Consider the following 21,839-nt stretch of genomic DNA (forward strand, 5'->3'; position numbering starts at 1 on the left):
CCTGGCAGCCAAAGTCAAACAATTGTCAGCCATATGGTGGAAGGAACAACATAATACAGTCATGCATGAACCAATATTTACAGGACATGTTTAAAAAAATGATGAGGAGGATGATTCCTGTTTAGTATTTATTAACTCACTGTTACTCTTATAATAACCTGCATAGACTCTCAGCCCTGCATTTGCAATAGAATCTATATCTATTTGTATAAGTCTATGGGAGACATATTAATGATCGTTACTGAATAAAACTAATATATTTGTATGATTGTAAAACCAAAGTGTCCTTTGTTTCATTTGTGTTCATGAGTCTGAAAGTGCTCAGTGTAAATACTTGTAGTAGCAAATACAAATGTATCATTCAATGTCCTTATTTAAGTAATAGATTGTAATTAAGTTTGCCATCTATGGTAGATAGCATTGTACTGGCAAGTCAATATTAGTTATTAGTTGTTAATTTGACTTCTATGATAATTAAATTGGCAGTGAACCAAACTGTGAATGTGGTGCCCCATAAATTAAGTACAGGGCAGCTCGACAGGATTGCTCAAGTGAGGATGAACAGGAGACAGGTGGCGTGTGGGAACTGTTTTTCACTTCTTGTTCCCACACAAAGCAAGCTTTGCTTAATGAGCAGTTGTCATCTTTTATCTTGCAATCTCACCAAAACTGTGGAGGAAAAACTTGTCTCTGTGATTCAGCAATGCCCTGACCTCTGATTTCAAAAGCCCTATCAAAGTGTCAACACTCCTTTGCAGTAAAATAAATCTCCTCCTTTAATCTAATTGGCGGGATAACGGTGCATAATTCATTTTAACAGCTCTGATGTATTACACAAAAGTACAGCACATTAATGTTATATTCTTCTTGGGCCAAAAGCACCCCAGAACTGTATAAATAGCCTATGCTGGCATGGATTCAAACACATGGTAACACTTCGAAACCTCATTTAAAAAACACATTTGAATGAAGATTCTCAGCACCAACCTCAGTGTGTGTTGATGTGAGTACTCTGCCTCTTTTGTAAGCTGCTGGAAAGAGTTTGTAATTTTTACATACATTTTAATGTGTCATTGAATCGCCTCCATTCTAAAGGCCAATGTCATGTGGGATCATAGTTACATTTAAATATCTCTGTATATGGGCATTGATTTTTATTAGAAAACATTTTATTTTAAAGTCTCCTTAGAAAACAGTCCCATTTAGACAATTTAGACTGGATGGCTGGATAGATAACACTGTAAATAAAAAACATAAATAAAAACACTGTAAGGACACTGTAAACTGATGTAAATGAGTATGCTGCTCAAAGCCAGCAGCACTTGGTTGTAGCGCTGATAATGAAGGTGGCGTGTGGTGATGTATGTAACAAGACAAAAGTCAGAGAATAAGACACATATACAGGTTCTTTACTGAACCATTAATTTTGCTTGGGCATCAGTAACCAAGAAAAACATTTCACCATTTTTAGGAAGCAGCAGGTTGAGAACCATCATAATACACGCATGAGATATTAAGAGCCTTGTTTACATTGTTTAGATGTTCAACAATAAATATACAAGCATTTAAACTGTAAGCACATCAACACACCGGTTAATATTCAGCAAAGGTTTCAAAGCCCTTTTATCACACATGCATTAAATTAATGACTCATGTGAACCCCCAATACACAGCAATTCAGTACATATCAACACACACAAATTCATAAATATTCCAGGCCCAGCATCACATCCATGGGCAATTTAGCATGGCGACCAAACATTAAGAAATAAGGGGTGTGTCCTGTAGAGGGGTGAGGCATGTTATTATAAGCCTCACCAGTTCTGCCACATATTGGACCCAGGTCTCCTTCTGGTCATCCTTTAATGTGCCCAACACACTCAAGGGTGTCCGATTGAAACGTTCAAACGGTCCATTCCCTGCCAGATGGTATGGGGTCGTATGGGGCTTACTGTTATACAATGAGCATAGCTCTTAATACTCACAGTAGACGTTATGCATAAACATCAGGGATAGCTTGGGCGGCTGGGGAAAAACAGTCAGCCTAAATCTTGCACTGAAAAAAAAAAATGCTAGAACTGATGTTTACCTCATTTGTATTTTGCAAGTACATTTTAATTGTATAAAATAAGTCAAATCTACTTAATTTCATATAATAAAACTGATTAAAGTGAGGGATTAAATTTATCATAAACATTTCAGTTAATATAGTGACTTTGTTAGTGTACATTGTTGCTACTTAAAATAAGTAAAGTAAAAAAATTAAATGATCATAATATAGGAACGTTTCATATTTTGAACTCCATAAACACAAGTTTAATCATGTACCACATGACATATGGAAGCCTTCCACAGGGAAGCTTAAGGGATAGTTAACCCCAAAACTAAAATTATCTAATCATTTACTCACCCTCATGACATCCCAAACGTGTATGACTTTATTTCTTCTGCTGAACACAAAGATTTTTAGAAGAATATCTCAGCTCTGTTGGTTCATACAGTACCAAAACTTTGAAACTCCAAAAGCACATAAAGGCAGCATAAAAGTAATCCAGAAGATTCCAGTGGTTAAATCTATGTCTTCTGGAGCAATGTGATAGTTGTAGGTGAGAAACAGATCAAAATGTAAGTCCTTTGTACCATCAATCTTCATTTTCATTCTTCATGCATATCGCCACCTACTGGGCAGGGAGGTAAATTTGTAGTAAAAAAGGACTTAAATATTGATCTGTTACTCACTCACACCTGTCATATAGCTTCTGAAGACATAGATTTAACCACTGGGCTCTAGTGGATTACTTTTATGCTGCCTTTATAAGCTATTTCAAGCTTCAAAATGTTGGTACACTTGCATTGTGTGGATATTTAGAGCTGAAATATTCTTAAAATCGTATTCCTAAAACATTTTAACATAGTGTTCCTAATAATGTGTTCAGTGTGCGTATTATGTTAATAAAGTTTTTTTCATTTTGTAATATATGATCATTTTCTGGTTTCTTATGGTTTTGCGGTCATGTTAAAATAGAGTTTTAACTATCCCATCTTTCAATAATTGTTCATTTTCAAAGCTTGAATCATGTTGTGATTGGTTCAAAAGCAATTCATGCAGATATAAGCCAAAAACACATACAGTATAATACACATTGAAATTAGCCGAATGCATATAATCTACAGTGAATGTGCCACACACACATAATCCTGCATTGACGCAATCAGGAACTGTTAAACTTTATCAGCACTTTCCTAATTTTGGGATCTTCAAAAGAAGCCATAAAAGAGACACTGGTCATCAAAGCCATGACATTTCACATCTTCAGCCTTATGTCTGCTTATGCACAGAGTGAAATGTGGTTCTCACAGCCACAACAACTCACATATTCCTTGTCTGTTTACACACAGGACGGAATGTGTCTCTCTTGCAGCCAGCAACAGCAGTGGAACAGAGCAGAAGGAGACACACTTAAAGACGTTTAACTTTTCCACTTTTGCAGTGCACATCGCCGAAAATGCATCAAAACGATCAAAGACATCCATCTAGTGCATGTTTACATAGACCAACAATTATAAATAGAGCAGATGGGAGCAAGAATGTGTCCAGGGCGCATTTATACTCAAAACAGCATGACGCAATGCAACAGAATGAAAGTCTCAATTTAACAGTTATAACTTGACACAAGTCTTTTTAAAGCAGTTGTGAGATGCATGACAATGGTCAAAGACATCGGTTTAGTGCCTGTTTATATAGAAATATAATTAGAAACAGTCCAGATGGACACAAGCCGGTGGGCCGCTGGGTAATTTGGGCTGGCCCGCTGCTGCACAAGGGCTACAAGCGTCCTACAGGCGATATAGGTGGCCGTCCGACAGGTGATAGGCTAACGTCCTAGTCTCCAATATGCCCAAGCGGACATTTAATAAAGTCTGCAAGACAAGTCAATTCTATGGCTTTTATTTTTAAATAATGTGATGGCTTTCATTTTGAAATTGAAACACTGTTGGCACCATCAGGGGCAGACTAGACACAGGGAGCACCGGGCGTTTTCCCGGAGGGGCGCTGGGTAATTTGGGCCAGCCCGCTGCTACACAAGTACCAGGTCGTCCAACAGGCATTGTAGGCAGCCGTCTTACAGGCGATATAGGTGACTGTCCTAGGCTCCAATATGTCCGAGCGGTCATTTAATAAAGTCTGCAAGACAAGTCAATTCTAGGTCTTTTATTTTGTAATTATGTGATGGCTTTTATTTTTATATTAATTATGCATCAGAGAGCATATCCAGATGTATGCATTTTCTGCATACCTTGTGTGGGTCTGTTAATTTGACATACAAATCACAATAATGGTGAAAACCAAAAAAATAAAAAAGCATATTAATTATAAGATGAGCTTTGAATAATCACTAAATGACAAATAACTGCAAGTTAAAATCAGCAAACAGTAAAGCTATGAGCAGTACATAGTAATTTGCATAATTTATACCGCAAAGCATTTCTGGGAGCTGAAGCGGGGCTTGCCTGAATAATGCTCACGACTGATAAATAAGTCATGAAAAATATTACTGTGTGATTATTTGAATCTTTGAGGCTTACTATGTTTAAATGATAGCAGAAACAGCACTTGTCAAAGCTTTCCACTTTTTCAGAATAATCTGGGGAAGGAATTAAAACACTGCAGATATAAAGATGCAACAAACACACAGAGAGTGAAAACATGAACTATTAATCTGCAAAATATCTGCAAAGATCTTCAATTTAAAAGGTATGTTTTACATATATTTATATTTTTATATTTATATATGTACATATACTGGCCAAATTGAATTTCACTGATTTTTTTTTTTTAAATAAACATTTACACAGTTTTGTGAGTAATTGACATGAAGTTTTAAGCATTGTCATCAGTGTCCTGCTGTGTGACACTTTTGTATCTATTTCAACTATTTCAAAACACATTTTATGATCTTGTATAGCTATATATACATATATAAAACAATATGTATAAAAGACAATAGTTTATTTGCACTTCTAGAAAAAAGTTGAAAGGTGATTAAGATCTTTATGACTTGTCACAGCACCTAAAATACACACTTTCACTTGTACTTTCATGTACATTTTAACCTAACATCTGTATGTTGGGGAAAAAAGTTTTCTGACATGTTATTTGTCTGAACTAAATGGGTATTTATGGGAACACTTTATAATAATGGTCTGTCATTGATAGGTAACTATGCAGGAATTAATGCAGGATTAATTAGCACTACATTAATGGGGCTTTTCCACTGCACGGTACAACTCGGCTCCACTCTGCTCTGCTCGCTTTTTGGGGGTTTTCCACTGTGGATAGTACCTGGTACCTGGTAATTTATTTAGTTCCACCTCGGTCGAGGTTCCAAGCGAGCCTAGCCGATACTAAATGTGACGTTAAACCCTGCAGATCACTGATTGGTCAGTGAACATGGGACATCAACCCGCTTGTTTTAAAGTTAGCAACAGCGATAGCAGTATCATTTGTTCACGCAACTTTTGAATTATAAAAAGAAATGGCTTTGCGCAAAATTACACAGTGGTTAATAAATTAGGTGCAGACGTTCCTCTCGTTAGCGACGAACGAAACAAGACAAAACGAAAAAGTCTTTCAGGAAATGTCTCAGCTGTTGACAGCACAGCTACCATCGGACCTACCAATAGTGTAGGGAAAAGTTAAAAATAAAACTTAAACGTCACTACAGAACCATCAAGGAAAAGGGGAAATGGTCCGACCAAATGGACGCTATCTAGACCGGCGAGCAATGGGACGGAGAGTGCCCTGGACACAGCCACGGCTGGAGTCCACGATGGAGGATGTTACGTTAACTCTATACTCTGCTTGAAAGCTTCACTTTATTTAGTTGATCAGCTTCTGGAAAGCTTGCTTCTTAAACAACCAGGCCAATTTAACTGTTACACTTGTGTAAAATCACCATGCAACAACTGTTTTATGCAGCACAATGAGCTAGTAGCTAACAGCTAGCGGTCGTGTTATTGTTTATTGTTTTGTGTCGCATTTAAAATGATGTCACAGCAGTAGAGGCGGCGCAACTTTGACGATCAGCGTATAATCCCACCCACGTTGATGCCGCACTAAACAGCAGTGGAATAGCAAGCTCAGAAAAGTAAAGCGAGCAGAGTCGAGTCGAACTGTAACATGCAGTGCAAAATGCCATAACACTTTAGTTACTACTATTAACTAATATGGAAACATAATTAACCAGTCAGTATGTAATAGCGAACTGATGACTGTTCATAGTAGTTCACTATTAGGTTATCAATAATTACTGAATTTGATTTACCTCATTGAGAGCTATCAACTAACTTGGTCAAATTTTATATAACTACTAATTAATTACTACTCAAAACATGAACATGTGTCTAAAATGTGAATGATTATGTTTAATTGTAAACATGACGTGAGCCTCACATGTAATCTTTGCTGGAATTAATTTAGAACATAACAGCTCTCTTAATCATGGCAACAGTGTCTGGTAGATTATCAAAGTCAGCTTACAGATGTATGTGCCCATTCCTTGGGATATCTCTTCGGTTCATTAGAAATTATTAAATTCGGCATGTTTGATATTGCTGGAGGTCTTTTTAAAATAATTTTGGTAGCCCATCGGTAATGAGCCAAGTGTAATCACATAAACATGAAGGAATTACTAATTATTAAAATGTTTTATTAAAGTTTTAAAAATATTATTATAAAGTGAGGGTCATGGTAATATATTATTAATTTATGAATACACACTTGAATATACACAATTTTTATTAAATTTTTTAAAAAACATATTAAAAATGATTTTTTTATTCATAGATACTGTAGGTTAATCTTACAAGAAGAGTAAATTAATGGATCCACTGAAAAAAAAAGAATGAGTGTCTGGTCCATCAAGCTTCTAATCCAATCAGAGTTCTAATCAAATCAGTTTCACGCTGGAGCAAAATCGCATCCCTTCACTCCGCCTGCATGTGGAAAACATTAACATACATTCTTGTAGTGACTTTCTCAAGGAGGACAGGAAAACAGGGGGTCTGGCACAAGGTAAGCCTTTTTAATTGTTTTTTATAATGTGCACACACACACACACGTAAGCACAGAAACGCTGGGTTGCTGTACGTCCGTCCCCCTCTGCTCTGTGGCTGCTGGCTTTTTATCCGCTCTCCTCACTCTACTGCAATTAGAGACAGGTGTTAGACATAATTTAGCTCAGGTGTGAGCGCCCTTACCGCTTTTCTCTCCGGACGGGCGCTTGACCACGCCCGCTGCCACATACCCCCACCGCCCGACTCAGGCCGGGCGTCATCCGACCTGCCTACCACTCCCCCATTTCTGGAGAGGAAGTCAGCGGCAGCCATCTGCACCCCGGTCTGTGGACCACCTTGAACTTAAAAGGCTGGAGGGCCAGATACCAACGGGTGATCCGGGCGTTAGTATCTTTCATGCGGTGGAGCCACTGCAGTGGGGCATGATCCGAGCAGAGGGTGAAGGCCCGCCCCAGCAGGTAGTATCGAGGGTGAGGAGCGCCCACTTGATGGCCAGACACTCCTTCTCTATGGTGCTGTACTTAGTCTCCCTTAAGGAGAGCTTCGGCTAATGTACAGCACCGGGCTCCTCTCCCTCCACCACCTGCGAGTATGGCCCCCAGCCCTCTGTCTGAAGCGTCCGTCTGCAATACAAAGGGAGAGAGAAGTCAGGTGCATGCAAAAGCGGCCCCCACAAAGTGCAGCTTTAACCTGCGTAAACGCCTGTTGGCACTGCTCTGACCATTGGACCGGATCTGGAGCCCCTTTTTAGTGAGGTCAGTCAGCGGGCTGGTGACGTCCGAATAATTGGGTACAAATCTTCTGTAATAGCCAGCCAGCCCCAGGAACTGCCTCACCCCCTTTTTGGTCTTAGGTCTAGGGCAAGTCGCAATCGCCGCGGTCTTATCAATTTGGGGACGCACCTGGCCATAACCCAAGTGGAACCCCAGATACCGTACCTCCACCGCTCAACCGCAGCACTTCTTGGGGTTTGCGGTGAGCCCGCCCGCCGCAGCGATCTCAGGACGGCCCTCAGATGTTGCATGTGCCGCTGCCAATCATTGCTGTAAATGATAATATCATCTAAATAGGCAGCGGCGTACGCGGTGTGCGGTCTGAGGATCCGATCCATGAGTTGCTGAAACGTGGCTGGTGCCCCAAACAAACCGAAAGGAAGCGTCACAAATTGGTGTAATCCAAACGGCGTAGTGAAGGCTGTTTTCTCACGGGACATTGGTGTCAAGGGGATCTGCCAATAACCCTTCGTTAAATCCAAGGTCGAATAAAATCGAGCAGTACCTAACCGATCGAGCAGTTCATCAACACGGGGCATTGGGTACGCGTCAAATTTAGACACCGCGTTGACTTTTCTGTAATCCACACAGAATCGAACAGACCCATCACTCTTGGGAACAAGAACAACCGGGCTGGACCAATCACTGTGGGATTCCTCTATTACGCCCATATCAAGCATCGCATCTAATTCTTCCCGTACTATTTTCTTTTTATGTTCGGGTAGCGATAGAGCGGCAACGCACCACCGCGCCCGGCTCGGTCTCGATGTGGTGCTGTATGATGTTTGTGCGCCCGGTAGAGGGAAACACGTCCGCAAATTCTTTTTGTAATTCAGAAACCTCTGTGAGCTGCCGCGGTGAGAGTTGGTCTCCACAAGGAACCGGAGTGTTGAGATTGTAGTTTTTGTTTATCTCCGGTCCGAGCTCCGCCCTCTCGGAACTACCGTGGCCAGCGTCACAGAGGCCGCCCTCCCTCCATAATTTCAGGAGGTTGAGGTGATAAATTTGGCTAGCGCCCACTCTATCGGTATGTCTAACCTCATAATCGAGATCCCCCACTGCGTCGTGTGACCTCAAAGGGTCCTTGCCACTTGGCGAGTAATTTAGAGCTTCGATGTTGGGAGTAATACTGAGTACCTTATCTCCGGTGCAAATTCCGTAGCCGAGCACCCCTGTCATACAGCCGGCGTTGGCGTTCTTGAGCTTGGAGCAAATTCTCCTGTGTTAGTTGCCCCAGTGTGTGGAGTTTTGCTCTAAGATCGAGAACGAACTGAATTTCATTTTTACTGTTAGAAGGTCCCTCCTCCCACGCCTGCGGATGACGTCAAGGACACCGCGGGCGTCGCCCGTACAGCAGCTCAAGCGGGAGAACCCGGTGGAGGCTTGCGGGACCTCTCGTACTGCAAACAACAGGGGGTCTAGCCACTTATCCCAATTCCTAAGCGTCATCGTGTACGCAATTTACTGAATCATGTTCTTGAGCGTTTTATTAAATCGTTCCACTAGGCCATCTGTCTGAGGATGGTAAGCGCTAGTCGCGAATCGATTTGATGCCCAAGAGCTCGTAAAGTTCGCGAAGTGTTACGTGACATAAAAGTGCGTGCCTTGATCGGGTGAGGATTTCTTTCGGAATCCCCACCCGGGAGATTATCTTGAAAGTGCCCCTGCAACACTACGTGCAGAGATGTTGCTCAGAGGCACTGCTTCCGGATATCGCGTCGCGTAATCCACTAGGACTAACAGGAAGCGATGTCCACGTGCTGACCGTTCTAATGGCCCGACGAGGTCCATCCCAATTCTTTCGAAGGGGACCTCGATTAACAGTAGAGGGCGCAATGGCGCTTTTGGGGTGGCCGGTGGGTTTACCAGCTGACATTCACGGCACGCCGCACACCACCTGCGGACGTCACCGCCAATGCCCGGCCAATAGAAACGGGCTATTAGACGGAGAAGTGTTTTCCGTTCCCCTAGGTGACCGGCCATGGGATTATAGTGAGCCGCCTGGAAAACCATTTCCGGCGGCTCCGTGGAATCAATAATTGCGTTACTTCCTCCTTTGTTTGGGCGTCCTGCGTCACCCTGTATAGCGATCTTTAATAAGCGAAAAATACGGATATGAAACGGCAACACCCAGCCGGAGTTGTTGACCATCGATTACTCTCACTTGGTCAAAAGCGGGCTTAAGGGTTTCATCTCGCGACTGCTCCAAGGGAAGTCCTCCTCGGAATTCCGGAGAGGAGGAGCGACAACCTCGCCCCTTCCTACGTCATTCGAGCAGCCGAGGGCGGCCCGGCTCCGCCTCCCGCCAAAGCATCGCACATCACACATCCCTTTACTTCCATGCAGGACCCATCCGCACAAACCCCTCCAATAATTTTCTAAAATTCGGCCAATCAGTACCCAAGATTAGCGGATGGGTGAGGCGGAACTAACCGCTGCCTCCACACTATGTCTTTCTCCCCGAATTTGATCGCCAGAGTCACCACGGGATACTTGTGAATATCCCCATGCACACACCTCACCCTCACCAGTTTAGCTGAGCCCAGAGCCCGGGTTGAACCAAGCGTTGGTGGATGGTGGTCTGGTTACAGCCGGTATCCAACAAAGCTTGGTATGTACCCCCTGGATTCTTACCGAATCTGCACGCTCCAGCCCGATCGGGGACAGCCTGCTGAACATCGGAGACCCGCACCACTGCCCCTATTTCCATCAGCGGACACTGATCCCGGAAGTGGTCCGGTCTCCGCACCTCCAGCAGACCGGCCCAGGCGCTGCGGCCGCACCCGTGCTGGCGGGTGCCCCCACCTGAGGAGGAGAGCGGCTGAAGGACGGAGAAGGGCTAGGCGGGTGTTCCCAAGTCTGGGAGGCTGGTCTCACAAACGCTCACGCCTCGTGGGGGCAGGAACGGACCCTGGGGAGAGAGCAGAGCGAGAGGGAAGAGGGGAGGGAAAAACACAGGGGAAGACACAGGGGAAGGGGAGGGAGAGAGAGGGCTCATCCGCCCTGGGAATCGCCGCCATGTGGTCCTCCAGCGAGTCGCGACGGCTTCCTCCAGCGACGCCGGCGGTGGCACTGGACCCACTCCGCCGTCTTCGGGGCAAACGCTGGACAAACTGCTCCAGTACCACCTGATCGACTAGCTCCTCGACGTCCGCGGTCCCGCGCGAGCAGCCACCTCCGACAGGCATCACGGAGCCGCTGGGCGAACGCAAACGGGCGGTCGGATTTATCGAGCTTCAAGGCCCGGAAGAGCTGGCGACTTTCTTCGGGACTCCGACCAACCCGTTGCAAGATGGCTGTCCTCAGATCAGGATAAGCCAGGAGGCTTGTTGCCGGCAGCTGTTGCGCCGCGAGCTGTGCTTCCCCGGACAACAGAGGGACTAGACAGGCTGCCCACTGGTCTTGGGGCCACCCCCAAATTTCCGCCGATCGTTTGAACAGATCGATGAATGCCTCTGGATCATCTGCCGGCCCCATCTTCTGTAACGCGGGTGGGGGCAATGTGGCGCGGGTGTCCGGGGTCGCGGCTGCGGCTGGAGCGGCCTCCTGGCTGAGGAGGCTCCGGATGGCGTGCCGGTCCTCTGCTTGAGCCCGCATGATCTCGAAGAACCGACGATCCTGGTCTTGCCGGAGCTCAAGCAGGGATTGTTGGTGGCTCTGATGGAGTGTCGCGAGGGACTGGAGGACTTCCGTCAGCTGGGAGGACTCTATGGGGCGACTCTGTTCCATCATCAATTTCTCCCGGGTTTCGGCACCAGTGTAGTGACTTTCTCAAGGAGGACAGGAAAACAGGGGGTCTGGCACAAGGTAAGCCTTTTTAATTGTTTTTTTATAATGTGCACACACACACACGTAAGCACAGAAACGCTGGGTTGCTGTACGTCCGTCCCCCTCTGCTCTGTGGCTGCTGGCTTTTTATCCGCTCTCCTCGCTCTACTGCAATTAGAGACAGGTGTTAGACATAATTTAGCTCAGGTGTGAGCGCCCTTACCGCTTTTCTCTCCCGGACGGGCGCTTGACCACGCCCCCGCTGCCACTATTCTGTTCTGTTAATACCGAACATAGGCAAAGGAGGAAACATGTCAAATTAAATTTGTATGTATTTACAGAGTGGACTGTCAAGTGGACTGTCTAGGGCGGAAGTAAACATGTGGAATTGGCCTGCATGCTGGTTTTCTCACCGTTTTCTGTTGAAGTCTTGTGGAGATCAACACACTGGTCCTTTGTATTATTTTACTTTATGGTAAGAGTTATGTTATTTTATGTTAAGACTTTTAAAACATGTAGTAACCATGAGCACCAGCACTTAAAAGTATTATCCTACTAAAGGTTTGTTGCCTATACAATTATGTTAAATTATTTCAATGATTCATAATTGAACACCAGATTTTTTTTTTTTTGGAATGTCTGTGAATGTTTGTTAACTATCTGTTTGATTAAATGAATAAAATGTAAGAACAAACACTTGAGTATTCATTACTAACTGAAAGTAACACCTCAGTAACTGTTAATTGTTTATAATGTGTTTTCACTTTAGAATAATGGTTCAGATAACCTTTAACTCCCTTCCCATCTATTTAGATCAGTAAGATCTATTTAATTAACAATGCATTACCATGACCCTCACTTTAGAATAATGGTCCAGATCATTAGTAATTTCTTCATACTTATGTGAAAATTTGTCAAGTGTTTTGTGTATATTCAAGTGTTTATTCATAAATTAATTATGCATTACCATGACCCTAACTTTAAAATATGAACATGTTTAAATGGTCTGCACTTATATAGCACCTTTTTAACCTTAGCAGTATTCAAAGCACTTTACACTGCGTCTCATTCACCCATTCACACACACATTCACAGCAGAGCTGCCTTGCAAGGCGCTAGCCTGCGATTGGGAGCAACTTGTGGTTCAGTGTCATGCCCAAGGACACTTCGGCATGTTGAGTCATGTGGGCTGGGAATCGAACCACCAACCCTGCGATTAGTGGACAACCCGCTCTACCATCTGAGACACAGCCGCCCCAAGGCACATACATCTGTAAGCTGACTATGATTTAGAGAGCTGTTATGTGGTTACACTTGACTCATTACTTATGGGTTACCATATTTATTTAAAAAAGACCTTCAGCAATATCAAACATAAAGAAGTTAATAATGTTTTTTAATGAACAAAAGAGATATCCCAAGGTTGGGCATATGCATCCCTATATTTCTGTAAGGTAAGCTGACTGAAGAGTTTTTATGGAAAAAGAAAGAGAGAGAGACACAGAGGTATAACGTACGCCGTCTTTACTGTATTTTTTCTCTTGAACGCTAATACAACACACAACGCATGTGCAATGAATATACCATAATACATGTAACACAGATGCACCAATATACCACACAGAATATGATCATGGCCGTAACCACCATAGACATTGAGGGGGACATGCCCCATTATGAATATTAGTCTACTGATATGGGTTTTTTCATGGTTAATTATTACATTATTAAATTTGGGCCCCATCGTTCCTGAATGTGTGGTTACATCCTTAACTATGATACTCCACCAGACATTGTAGCCTTGATTTAGCAACCTGTTACATTCATAAATTAATTCCCAAAAAAGAACCAATACATGATCTTGTTCACAATAAAAAACATAAGCATTCCCATTTTAGACACATGTTAATGTTTTGATTAGTAATTAATAAATAGTTATTATAAATTAGCCATAGTTAAATGATAGTACTCAATGAGGCAGCTCAAATTCAGTAATTATTGATTACCTAACAGTGACCAACCAGTTTGCTATTACATACTGACTGGTTAAACATGTTTCCATATTAGTTTATAGTACTAACTAAAGTGTTAATGTAGTACTACTCATTTGCCCTGCATTCATTCCTGCATAATTACCTATTAAAGATGGACCAGTATTATAAAGTGTTACCGTATTTATTTTTAGTGCTTTCTCTATAAAATCCACTCATCACATGTGGATCACAGTGGGTTTATGTTTTTTAAAGTTATGACAATTTTTGCACTAATGGGGCCCATTGTCATTGCTAGCAGTCAATAGAAATGTCTTTTTTTCCACTCAAAAATGTGAAACTGAGCCAGAAAATCTAATCACTGGGGCAGTGGTGCTCAGTGGTTGAGGCTCAGGGTTACTGACCAGAAGGTTGGGGGTTCAAGCCCCAACACCACCAAGATGCCACTGTTGGGCCCTTGAGCAAGGCCCTTAACTCCAGGTTGCTCCGGGGGGATTGTCCCTGTAATAAGTGCACTGTAAGTTGCTTTGGATAAAAGCGTCTGCCAAATATATAAATGTAAATGTAAATGTAATCAATGAGCCGGTGTGGTGTGTTGTGGGCCAGGTTTGGTGGAATGCTCTGGGCCAGAAAGTCCAGGGCCACTTTTTGTCCCAATCTGCCCCTAGGCACAATGCAATTTATTCAGGTGTATTGTCATTTATTTCTCATTCAAATCAGCACTCATCTTTAATATAGGAACATTTCTGTTTCATGTTACATCTTCCAAACCTTAAATAGCAGCAAGTCCAAATTCCAAGCTTTAAGTGACATATTTTTCAAATGAGAATTCATAATATTTATGAATTAGCTAGCAGTTTCATGTTAAAAGATTACAAATTAAAACTATTTTTAAAAAGATTGGTTATCTGTATCGGCCAAAATGAGCAGTGAATTATCGGTTATTATATCAGCCCAGAAATTCCATATCGGTGCATCCTTAGATATAAGTATTTCTATGTTCGTATTAATCCCAATAATCCAGAGTCTTTACTGATAGAAGTAGAGAATGAGCTGTTTTTGCAGATTTGGTGTCAATTAATCTTTTTTTTTTTTTTTTTTTTTTTTTTGGGCCAGAGAGAAAGGTTTGAGTCAGAAACTTACAGCATCTATTTATAGTACAATGAACTCTTATATGTCAAAAAATCAATAAAAGCTTTGTCTGAGAAAGAAAAAAAACATCCTTTCTACATGTGCATCAGAAAGGAAGATCAGCTGACAAAGTAACTCTTCTCTTCATACAACCTCAAAGTGCGGCCTGCAAAGACACCAGAGGAAAGAGTCATTGTTAGGATAGGCATGACCCTTTCATCATTCGTCAGCCTGGTATGAAGATAAACACATTGACACACTTGGAGTCGTACTACACATGTAAAAATTTTGTAATATATAGAGTATTTCTCACATTTAGCCATTTAAAATTGATTTAGCCTTTCAGTGACTGCAACATTAAACTTGATGATCATCCATGAGATTAATAATCGAATACAGTGTCGGATTGGGAGGGGGCGCTTTTCTCTGTGGGTCACCAGCAAACTGATGCACAATATGATATAAAAATAAATAAAAATAAAAGATGTAACAAATACCCAAGTATATAAATAAATCTTCTTTAATACAGAAGATTAGTACTGTACAACATATTTTATTTAGAAAATAAAAAACAGCCCCAATAATGATTAATTCCTGAATGTTTCACATGCCCAGCTGTTATCAAAGCTACCGCAATGGTCAAAGATGCTAATTTAGTGCATGTTTACATAAGAAAACAACTGAAAAACAGTGTGATTGGATGCAAAAACATGTTTGGTGTGAACTGCCCCAAAGGGTGGTGCCAATTAAAAATAGCAAATCAAAAGAATAAAACTTTTGCCGCTAAATGTGGCATGATGCACAATCTTTTCAATTCATCTGCAATATATAAATCAATAATTATAATAATAGTAATAAAATAATAATAAAGAGTAGAAAAATAATAGATATCTATGTTGAAATTTTATGTCCAGTGGGCCACATGAATCCTGAAATTTCCAGTAAATTTTAGTCTCCCAAATCCGACTGTGCTCCGATATCATAACTCTTGCTTACTGGTTTGTTTACTGATAAATTATATATTTTCACTGATAACTGAGGCCTTGTCCTCATACTTTAAGACTGTATATCCAGGTCTCAGTGTAAGGATCATAAAATCAATAAAACTTAAGTGTTTTACAGCCATCAACAATCAGATATGCACATCATAAAGGACTATGTTGACACATGCTAATTTTAACTTATTAATTACACTTTAACATTCCTCAGAGTTTAAGTTGAAACTTCCCTGTTATTTGACATGCAGAGAAGGAGTTTCTCAGCCTCATCTTTATTGGGAACTTTAATCATATGATATAAGCAAAAAGTCTAAACAGAGTCTAAAACCGTGTTCGACACATATGGGTTGTACTGAGTATATTTACAAAAGGAAAACTGCTCCAATGCCTTGTTAAAACAGGTCTGAAGGTTGGTTCAACTGTTGAGTGTGAATCTAGTATGTGAACCAGGTTGTGGTATCATTGACATCCTAACACAAGGATTTAATAACCAGCTCTAGGGTAACAGTCCAGACACATGCGCACAGGGCTGAACTGGTAATCTGGCATATCGGGCATTTTTCCAGTGGGCCGACGCACTTTGGGGCCGATCAGGGGCGGACTGGCCATCGGGAGAACCAAGCGGGCCAGTGGGTTGGCTGCGAAACGGGCCGAATGGGCCGCGATAAGCTAAAACATTCCGCATTATGCAGAACGGACCACAAAAACGGTATAACGCGATATGCAGAAAAGGCCAGCGAACAACTTTTGGGCCAGTTGCTATGTCCAGTCCAGCCCTGCATGCACATATTTGCACAGATTTAAACTATCTAATCAAATTGTCCTTTTCATATCCCAGAAAAGAGAGGAACAAAAAAGTCTATACAAGTGTCAGGGCTGCAGCAAGGACTTATGGGCCCCCTGACTGTATATTGCTTTGGGCCCCTTTCATACAGAAAAATACAGTATAAAATTTGTATACATCAGTATACAAACCTGGAATTGTTACCGCCTTTCACCCCATTTGCTACAGCCCTGGTGAGTGTTGACCCATGCCCACTATGTCTGTGCTCTTTACTGGGCCTAGGACAGCTGTCCCTCTGACATTCCTACACTAGTTTTAAATAGCATTGCAGAACTGTGTGCTTATCTATCTATTGAGCCTCAGGTCTTTTCCTTGTCTGCCAATGATATCTCCCCCTTCCCTCCATCACCTTGTGTTTATAATACTCCCCTCCCCAAACACACTCCAATGATAATTTATCAGCAATCAAGCTTGCTAGTGTAAGAAGTAATCATATATGATGGATTAATGTCAGATATTATAAAAAAATTAAATATAGTACTTGGTGTTTACTGCATTCACTGTGGTCCTTTTAAAATGAGGTCAGGGTTAATAAATTTCCTTTTTTAAGCAAAAAATGAAAACTGTTTAAAAAGGTTGAATATAGATATAACCTCTTGTATGATATGGCCTCATATAAAATAATGCTGGTTTAATGCATTAAATCCTAAAACTCATATTTGTCTGACAGAGTAAAAAAAAGTATATCTCTTGCCAAACACACACCATCCTTGAACATGCATTCAGTGTTAGAGTTAATGGATGACATTTTTTTTATGTGTTTCTGTGTTTTAGAACATAAAAGATGAGGAGATGAACACTATTTTTATCATGAACTTAGTAAAGCTGCTCTACGTCTGTATTGCATTTAGAGAAATACCATCTTGAGTGCAACTCAAATTCATGAAGCTATTTGCATTGACGAAAGACAAACTCATCTATCATGATAATTTACTGGACTGAAATGTCAAAACATTTCCACATATGGCAAACACTGACAATGAGGGCTAGGATCAATATACAGTACCACAATTCTGAATACAAAATGAAACATTATGCAAATGCTACAAATAATATTCATGGACAAATATGCACAGAAATTAAATTAGGTATAATTGATGACAGAAGCCAGATCATTTGAAATTACTTTATTAAATGATGAACTGGTAGTAATTATGATTTTGAAGATGACCCTCATTTGGCTGCACACATGAAGGCACACAGACTCAAAAAACCCACCCCCTTTTTTTGGTGTTGAAGGAGTGGAATGATTATCATCTTATTGGAACCCAAAAGATTATGGAGGAATTGATTTGTTGCATATCCCATCCAGAAGTGTGGCTCCCTGACATTGTTCTCATCAACAAGTGAGTTGTGTGTGTGTTGCTTCATGCATTATCTCAGAGAAACTTTAAGTGTTGGACACGTTATCTCAGAAAGACTTCGCTGTATTGCTGCAAGAGCTGCAGAAAATAATATAGGTTTGGAAAATTATCAAAGCTTTTGTGAACAGCTTTTCAAGAGACATCCACACACACAAACACACACACATTGACACAATGTCCCTGGCAAGCAGTGTATGCAGGTAGACCCCCATTAGTGCTCTTCTTAATATCCTCGCTGCTCCATTCATCTCTGCTTTATAGCCAATTAAACAACACAGCTCTCCACTACAAGCCCCACTGGTCCTTCTTTCAGTTCCACACACGCACACACACACACACACACACACACACACACACACAAACAAACTGCATCCCACACACTGTTCAATGAGGGACATCTTCAAGTCCCAAAGCACCATTACTGTAATAGATGGGAAGTTTAAAGGCCTGTTTTTTGTATCTTGTGAGGATTATATTGTAGTGCTAAATGGTTTAAGAGCTCTATAGTATCTGAAATGTAAGATTCACACACAAGAATATGTATCAAGTGTCAAATAATCGTTGTCTTACGATTGATAAAGTTCTCAGTCTATTGTTATGAATCTACTCTGAATTGTTTGAAGCTTTTGAATAATTTGACTACAGTCTTTGCCCTCAGAGAAGCCGTCTCAGTTACGTGAAGCGTAACCCTGGTTCCCTGAGTGGGAACGAGATCCTGCGTAATCGCATTGTGACATGCCCTGAGTGTAACATGGTCTGAAGCCCTTATACAATCATGCCAAATTATTGGCTGATGGCACCTAAGCGATGCCCCTTGGGAGCTATGTCATGGGCTCCATAAAGCTGCTCACTTCGTGCCATCAAGATTTCCTGCATGAAGGCACAAGCCTATGCAGCTCAAGAGAGTATGGCCAGCTTACACAGCATCTCATTCCCACTCAGGGAACCAGGGTTACGCTTCACGTAACTGAGACATTTCCCTTTTCATATGAACACGAGCAGCATAATAGCATTGGTAATTATATATATTCATACCAGAAGAACAGTAGCTGCCAACTGTCTATGCCCGTGTGGCAAGCATATAGCAGTGCACAAGCGAGTGTCTGAATAAAACAGAGGGAATTATGAGTTTATTCCTGTTCCAACAGAGAGAACCTGGGACGCAGGAGTGAAACCCTCCTTGCCTGATAACAATAACTTGTTCCACTTACACTTAAGACATAAAATCACTATGTAAACTTCTAAATTCCCATAATATTGAAGTTTATAAACAATGGCCCCAAAAAGTATTTGGACACTTGCTGTATAAACCACACTTAAAATTCCATTGTATTGTCAAAATAAAAGAAAACAGATTTATGTAAACAAATAATACCTTTATGCAGAACATCTGTAATTTAACTTTTTGTAGCCATTCCTGCCATGTCTTTTAATGTAAGTTCACTGAAGTTCACACAGAGTTACAACATGTGTAGTTCATCACATTATCTATGAACATGTTCCACTAACATTTCACAACCAGAAAGTGTCCAAATACTGTACTTCATGTCTTCATTTTGACTCTATGATATTCATACATTTTAAAAAGTGGCTTAGGTGATCAAATACTTTTTGGGGCCACTGTTTGTGGTAACAATACACAAGATTGTCTCCCCTTAAAGTCATTGTTGTATTTTTGTGTTTACATAGTAATTACGGCAAGTTTGGTGTAGCTCTACAGGTCCACCTGCAGGTCTACAGTAACGGCCGTGTGACGTGGATTCCACCAGCATAATACAAGAGTTCTTGCGGGGTAAATGTAAATACTACAATAAATCAGGCAATCTTATTCTGCTTTTGTAAGACGTTTCTAGCTCATGATGAAGTAATACTGACCAAGTGTTTTATAATCGTATAATTGTTTAAATTAGTGCTGTCAAATATTAACAGTGTGCCATGAAAAGTAATCTAGATCTGTATTAAACATTATAGCTTCATTTAAAGGGGGTACTTAAATGATTTATTTTCAGCACTAAAGCATCATTACTTAGTTACTATACTTGTTAATGAATGTTTAGCACCTTTCTGGAAATGCTGTATTTATAAAATGTTTAAACATTAAATGTTTAAACAATTTTTGTTCCTACCCTCACCTACGGTCATGAAGGCTGGGTCATGACCGAAAAAACTAGGTCACGAGTACAAGCGGCCGAAATGGGCTTCCTCAGAAGGGTGGCGGGCTTCTCCCTTAGAGATAGGGTGAGGAGCTCAGTCATCCGTGAGGAGCTCGGAGTAGAGCCGCTGCTCCTTTGCGTTGAAAGGAGTCAGTTGAGGTGGTTGAGCTGGCCGCCTCCCTAGGGAGGTGTTTCAGGCACGTCCAGCTGGGAGGAGGCCTCGGGGAAGACCCAGGATTAGGTGGAGAGATTACATCTCCACACTGGCCTGGGAACGCCTCGGGGTCCCCCAGTCAGAGCTGGTTAATGTGGCTCGGGATAGGGAAGTTTGGGGCCCCCTGCTGGAGCCCCCGCAACCCGACTTCGGATAAACAGTTGAAGATGGATGGATGGATGGAACAATACATTTAGACACCTTAATGTTTTACCAAGGTTACACTATAACATTTGAACAAGTCAACACTAATATTTTAGCAGGGCTACATACGTCTCTGCTTTGTGTGTTAATTGTTAATAAAATTACAGCATATGGATTCTACCTTCGCCTCCAAGTTGAGTCCCTCATATTTCACATGACCACTCCTCAAATACTCTTTTTGAGCACCTGTAATAATAAATTGAGATTGCATCTGAAATTGACACAAACACTGAAATATAAATTGTATGTGTTCAATAAATCACATTTAATTTTAACAAAAGAATTACACACAAATAAAACATCATAACATACAAAATCAAACTTTCGAACTATCTACAGTAAATACATTTTTAATAAAGAGTGCAGGAACAGAATATATATAAATTCATAAATGCGCAACAACTGCCATACCTGTGGTTTAAGAGAGGGTGAAAAGAGGGGACGGGGATGACAGCAACACCAGTAAACACAGCCCAACCTAGGCCTCTTTGCAAAACTGGTAACACTCAGCTGAGTGCCAAGACTGAAAACAATTTCTATTGCGAACCAAGCAAAGTCTTTTGCCATTAAATTCCAGTACAACAAGCTACTTTAGTTTTATTTTCAGTCCTACTTTTCCGATAACATAGCCAACACCTCTTAGGGGACTCTTCAAATTTAGGGACATGGGCTGTGTGGAGTGATGACGAAGTAGCTACTACAGGCTTTAGTGTATGTAAAGGGAAATTTGCATGAATATCGATACCTCCCAGCTGAAGAGCCAGGTTTTCTCTGAAATCTATCTGGGTTAAGTTCACTAGTCTACACTCATCCCCTTGTGTCGCATGAATGTGTTGGCATTCCTTTAAAAATATGAAACTATTCACGACGGCAATGTCTATAAAATAGAAAAAAGAGTCTTCCACCACTTCTGAGTTTTTTGTAGGAGTATTTGTCGTAAGATTTAATAAATTGGTCAGACCTATCAACACCGTCCATGTTTTTGTTATAATTGCTTATGACAGTGGGCTGAAGGGCTATTTCTTTTGTCCAGTCACCATTAGTTTTTACAAACGTAGTAAATTTGGTTGAGCCATTCACATTGTGGAAATTGGAGAGACATGTAACTGCATGGATGTCCTTCCACTGAATTACATTTACATTTTACATTTATGCATTTGGCAGATGCTTTTATACAAAGCGACTTACTGTGCACTTATTACAGGGACAGTCCCCCCAGAGCATCCTGGAGTTAAGTGCCTTGCTCAAGGACACAATTGTGGTGGCTGTGGGGATCGAACCAACAACCTTCTGATTACCAGTTATGTGCTTTAGCCCACTAC

At 41.3% G+C, this 21,839-nt stretch overlaps 1 pseudogene; it reads left to right on the forward strand.

The window, feature by feature from the left end:
* The first annotated feature begins 14,839 nt into the window (after positions 1 to 14,839).
* LOC127655066 (acetylcholine receptor subunit beta-like) overlaps positions 14,840 to 21,839 on the forward strand; it is a 34,580-nt pseudogene continuing 27,580 nt past the window's right edge.

Source organism: Xyrauchen texanus, chromosome 2 (assembly GCF_025860055.1).
Source record: "Xyrauchen texanus isolate HMW12.3.18 chromosome 2, RBS_HiC_50CHRs, whole genome shotgun sequence".
In the NCBI taxonomy this organism is placed as follows: domain Eukaryota; kingdom Metazoa; phylum Chordata; class Actinopteri; order Cypriniformes; family Catostomidae; genus Xyrauchen; species Xyrauchen texanus.